The sequence below is a fragment of the Mustela lutreola genome, chromosome 8 (genome assembly GCF_030435805.1).
Source record: "Mustela lutreola isolate mMusLut2 chromosome 8, mMusLut2.pri, whole genome shotgun sequence".
Classification (NCBI taxonomy): Eukaryota; Metazoa; Chordata; class Mammalia; order Carnivora; family Mustelidae; genus Mustela; species Mustela lutreola.
Genome location: NC_081297.1, coordinates 126,679,525 through 126,685,524, shown reverse-complemented (window position 1 = coordinate 126,685,524; position 6,000 = coordinate 126,679,525). Strand labels below are relative to the sequence as shown.

Genomic DNA, 6,000 nt, shown 5'->3' with positions numbered 1-6,000 from the left:
TGACTTACTTCCCACAGTTTGGAAGGAAAGTATTTATGAACAACCTCTTCAATTTTGCAAGGGAGATTGATACGATAAAAATGGGATAGAAGTAAAGGGGCGTGCCTTGCATGACTGATGTTATTTTAAGTCTCTCAGAGAATGATTTGTCTGAGAATACTTCTTGAAAAATGATGCCCTTTACTTTGCTTTCCTACACTTTTGCCACAGAGATTTAAACATTTCTCTACTTTTCCGAGCATTACTGGCTATGTTTGAGACCTACAATATTTTAAATGACAAATTCCCGGATTTACTATTAGTCAATTCACATATGCTAAATAACAAAAAAAAGTAGAATGTCATGAGAAAGAAAGATGCACTGGACCAAATAGATATTTCCAGAACTGAGATGCATGTTCTGTTAAGGGAAGGTTTTCATACATGCTGAATACATCTCTGGTTTTTTTAATATATAGTCACATTAATAGATTAGCAATGAATTAACTTATAAATCCAAAAGTATCCCAAGATTTACTAGAAATGATCAAATCATAGTGCACTTAACTGAATAAAGGGGTAAACAGCAGCCAGGCAGCGAACCTTGCTTCTAAGACAGAAAAACAACAACCAGGCAAATTCTCAAAGGATGAGCAAACTGGTCTGCCCAGAAATTCCACAGACACCTTTTTCCCTGTCAGGATACCACCAAGAATTTCAAGCTTAGCACCTAAAAAATATCATGGATCATAACACCAATAGCAATTGATCATTGAGAGTTTACTTCAAGGTAGGTATTTTTCTAAGTGCTTTCTGTGTGTTATTCTCACTTGATCCTCCTAAGCGCCTCCGAAATGTGTGCTATTGTGATTTCTTTTTCCCAAATAAGGAAACTGAGGCATGGGGAGACTAATTAAATTGTCCAAGGACACTCAGCTGGTAATTGTGGAGCCTGGATTTGAACCCAAGAATTCTACTGTCCAGAATTCATATTTCCACTACTAAAAAGGGATTCTGGCCTTTAGAAAGGAATTCGTGGGAGGTGATACCAACTGCACCATTTTCCTCATTAACTGTTTCTTTGAGATTGTAGTAGAAGGGAGAACACTGCGAGTCAGCATCTTTCCCAGCTCTCCTTCTCCATACGCAAGCTTGTAATGTATCCTGTTAATCTATTCCGCGATTACGTAATTTTCTTCTGACTTCCTCATTTTTACATTGCCATTAGGACATACTGCTTCCTATAGTTTATACCAAGATGAACTAGTAAGAGTCCATATTTTTACCTTTGCTGTTCTCCTCTTGGTCTGGCATTCTGAGATCTATTTAGGCATAGGGTCTGCTTGTGCACTTATCCATACCAATGCTGAGCAAGCTGCTGTGAAAATCAATAGCGTTCCAAGTCAATTCTCTCAGCTCTGACTTTTGCTGTGTGGGGAAATTCTCCTTAAAAGATGAATGAGAAGAATCTACACCAAAGAGAGATGAGGAAACAGAAAAAAATAGAGAAAGTAGGCACTCTTTCTTGTCAACTAAGGAGAGAGCAAAGGGTGGGACACGAGGGATAAAGATGTGAGAGAACAGGGGCATGAGACTGGCTTAGCTGGTGGAGCGTAGGACACTTGATCTTGGGGTTGTGGGTTCAAGTCCTAAATTGGGTGTAGAGATTACTTAAAAAATAAGATCTTCTTAAAAATATATTTTTAAATATGTAAGAATAAAGGGAAGCAACACCTGGGACAGGAACCAGGGAGTCTGTTCTAGTAACAGTATGCAAAATATTTCAAAGTAGAACATACTACGTTAACCAAGTCTTCCATTGCTAGATACCATGATTTATGCGAGATAGTTCTGAATATTTATTACAAAATTTTTCCATCCAAGTCTCTTGCGGTTAGTTATGTTTGAGGAGACAGAAAAGCAAAAGATGATAAAGCAACAGAAAAACCTTAGGTAATTACAATTAGGAAATTAGGAAACCAACTACTTTTATCACACATTGAAACAGAATTTTAAGTTTATCTTTTACAAAGTAAATAGTCCACAAAATATTTAATGTCAGTAAGCACTGCCTAGGGGTCTTTTTCAATACACATACTCATAATAATGGCTACCATTTTTGCCCTTATTAGGTGTCAGGTGTTGTGCTAAACTTCACTTATCTTCTCAGACCTCACTCAATAACCTTGCAGAGCCACTATTATCATTATGGGGACGCTGAGAACTAGAGGATTAAACAGCTTGTCCAAGGTCATGAAATAAGCAGCAAAGCCAGCATGTGAACTTGAATTGTCCACCTCTATGATCTACTAATGCCTCTTAACTGGTGATTCTCAAATAATATTCATAAAAAGCAGCAGACATGTGACATGTTTGTTAGAAAGTAGAGTCCCAGGCCCCTACCTCAGAACATCTGTTTCAGAAGGTCTGGTTGGGGACGAGGGATAGACAATTTAATAAGTATCAGAAACACTGCTCTCAACACTTTTACAGAATAGTCTCAACAAAGTCATAGAATTAATCATTGGTTCTAGTTCTACAAATGTAACTCCCTCTGGTCATAAATCTACTTGGACTTCATCACAATGTTATTTTATGAATAAGGGAATCATTAGTCTTATTATGGTTACCCAAGAACTAAGATGGTAGAAAGGGGAAACTGAAAGGAGATGCCTCCAGCTATTATGGGCCCTACTTCCTAACCTGGTCTTAAACACAACTGTGAAACATCGAAACGTGTCTTTGCTACCTTAGCTCCTCAATCTGCTTTGGGGAATTTCCTCCCCAGGGCCCACTGGCTTCATACTGCTCAGAGTATACAAGAAGATCCTACACAAGATTCTAATTCCCAATTTCCCTCCAGCCTTAAACAGTATACTGATTTGTCAAGATGCTACCCTTGACCAAGAGACTGAGAGATTCAGAAGATGGAATCATTCTAATGAGATACTTTCTCATTTTCCCACTTCCCTCTTTCTCTCTAACACAATGCTTTATTGACCCAAATAAACCATGCGTGTCTGCAGAAAATTTTTAATGGGAGATTCTTATCATGGGAATTTCAGGCACTGATGGCAGGCGGGTGGAAGAGTTATTTTTGGTCAGATGTGCCTTTCAATGCCTCATAAATCAGGCTGCTTAGGCAGCTTCCTAATTTCCATTTAGGCAGTGCCAGTCCTGTTGACACACTCGATTGTACCCCAGGCAGAGGTTTAAGAAGTAAGGAGAAAGGTAAATAAGCAGTGACATTGGGAAAGGAAACATGGGGGACCGCCTAACTTACCCTCTCTCAGAAATGAGGAATCAAGCCACAAATAAAATAATAAACCACAAAGACTTCACATTTTTCATTCCCATTCCTGTAAACAGGAAATAAAAGCCAAGATTATCCTATCCTTAATAGGTATGGAGAGAAAAAATCAAGGAAATGTACACAACTTGCATCACAGCACACAGAATTTCTTAACCTCAAAAACACTCCCATTACGTAGCACTCTGACCTCTTATGCATGGAGACTTGCCCAGCAGTGACCTTCAGCAACCTAGAGAGCTTTTTATAAACATTTGAGAATGCACAACTGGATATTTTTATCAGCATGTGCTCTGCCTTTGATAAATGTCACACTAAGCAGTTTGAAGCAAAAACACAATGAATACATTTTTTAATGTAGTATCTACAAAAACACTTAATAAGCAACCTCCAAAATTGCGCAGGTTTCACCAATGTCTCAAGAAAAAGAACTAAGTTTAGAAAACACTGCCCCAAGTTTTCACTTGCCCCCAAATGTCATCTAGTAGGATTAGGTAAAAGCTATTTGAGAAGTGATGGTTAAAGCCTCCTATTGTCCATAGCTGATTGTTCTGAAATGTGTTTTCCTTTTTTAAACAGAAAATAAAATAGATCATGTGTAAAAAAAAGAAAGAAAGAAAAAGTAAATACCCTACAACATGAAGAGTTCCTTATAATCTGTTTTTATAACAATAAGTAGAAACATGCCTGTGTTATTCACCCATTGAGTAGGCAGTTTGTTATATAAATTCCTTACTGGAGCAATATGATTTATGGAAGGATAGGGAGAGAACCAACTAGCTATTATGGGCCCTATACCATCTAGCTATTATGGGCCCTACTTCCTACCTACGATCAGAGTGCCCTATACCATCACAATCTTCATCTCAATTAATCCTCAGAACAACATTTTGAAGTCGGTGTTATTATTTCATTTTACAGATGCGGAATATGACCTTAAGAAGAGTAAAGTAACGTGCCCAGGGCCAGTAACTAGCAGAGACAAGTATTCAAAACAGATGTCTTATTCCAAATCCCGCGCCCCTTCAACAGCATCACAGTTTTTAAAGTTCTCAGTTTCTCTCCCAGCATCATTTGTTGGACTCTATATCTTCATTTATTGATTTAGCAATTAAATTTATGTATTTCTTGGGGCGCCTGGGTGGCTCAGTTTGTTAAGCAACTGCCTCCAGCTCAGTTCATGATCTCAAGGTTCCAGGATCAAATCCTGCATTGGGCTCCCTGCTGAGCAAGGAGTCTGCTTCTCCCTCTGATCCTCCCCTCGTCATGTTCTCTCTCTCAAAGAAATAAACAAAAATCTTTAAAAACAAACAAACAAATAAATAAATAATTCTGGTATTTCTCATGACCTTTCTATGCAGTACACACCGTTCTGGGCCCTGGGGATATAGCAGTGAACAAAACAAATTCCTTCCTCTCATAGAGCTCACATTCTAGTGGGGGACACCCCCAGAAGTGAGGCATAATAATCCCTCATCTCTATACACATTCTCAGACTTATTTATCAAGCACTCACCGCCCTGATTGACAAGAAATACTCTTTCTCCATCACTGAGGGAAAATTCAATGCCATAGACCTCCCCCATCCTGATTGTATTGAATGTTGCTTTCCCCCAGATGAACTGAAAGCAAAAAATGACTAAATTCTTCCAAGTGAAAAGCTGTTATAATTGGATAATGACCACAAAGCAGGCATTTTTTTTTTTTTTTTTTTTTTCTGAGTTACACTAAGCGGCTGGAGGAAAGTAGAAGAATTCTTCTGCCCACCGCCCATTATGGAGCTGACAAGGTCCTGCTCTGGGCCATGCTCCTTAATTTTACCGCTGGCTTTAAACATTTACAACAGCTCTAACACCTTGCGTGAGAAACACAGGGATCCCCAAGGGCCCAAGCCATGGTGCACTGGCCAGCTTTGCTCCCCAAAAGCCTGCTGGGGACTCATCTACAGGAACCAGGGCAGCTCGGGAAGATTCACTTGCTTCTGTGAGAAATAACAGTCACCGTGATAGAAAAAGAAATTCTAGGCATTCTTTCAAGCTGTTGGGAAGTTCCTGTACATTCCAGTTGTAAAAGAATTCAAGTCCCTCCACTCATGTCAAAACTCCAGGGCCATCCTTATGTGCTTTGTACATTTACTAGACCAAGGCCTACAGATTCTCTCCCTGCCCTTTTTTTTTTTTTTTTTTTAAATAATGAACCACAAACTGCTTCTATAGGAGGTCAATCTGGGATTTGGTAAAATTATCCTCAGGCTTTGAAAATCCTCAGGCAGTGACAGATTTCAGAAGTTTGAAGATTCTCAGCATAAAGCATTGCTATTCCAGAGTACTGAGCCCATTATTTGTGACCTGGAAATTCTGCAAAACCTTAAGGTTTGGAAATCCAACATCCATGATGACATACAACTGTTACTGGAGAAGTCTTCACTCCTTCCAAGGTCCAAAAACCCAAATGCTCTTGGGTTTTTTTCCAGGCCCAATTGATTCCCCAGATCACTCCTGTTTGAATCTCCCCTGCAAATTTCATTCTCACCTATTTTTTTAAATTTTTTAATTTTAATTAAATTAATTTTTTTAATTTTAATTTTTAAAAAAGATTTTATTTATTCATTTAAGAGAGAGAGAGAGTACATGAGCAGAGGAGAGAGGCAGAGGCAAAAGGGAAAGCAGACTTCCTACTGAGCAGGGAACTCGATGTGGGGTTCCATCCCA

General features: G+C 38.8%; 1 long non-coding RNA gene across 1 annotated transcript in view; it reads right to left on the bottom strand.

Moving 5' to 3' along the window:
• Positions 1 to 758: 758 nt before the first annotated feature.
• LOC131839286 (uncharacterized) overlaps positions 759 to 6,000 on the bottom strand; it is a 54,840-nt gene continuing 49,598 nt past the window's right edge. Inside the window, exon 3 of the long non-coding RNA XR_009356911.1 lies at positions 759 to 1,448. This is a non-coding gene — a long non-coding RNA (uncharacterized LOC131839286). The remainder of the gene's footprint in view (positions 1,449 to 6,000) is intronic.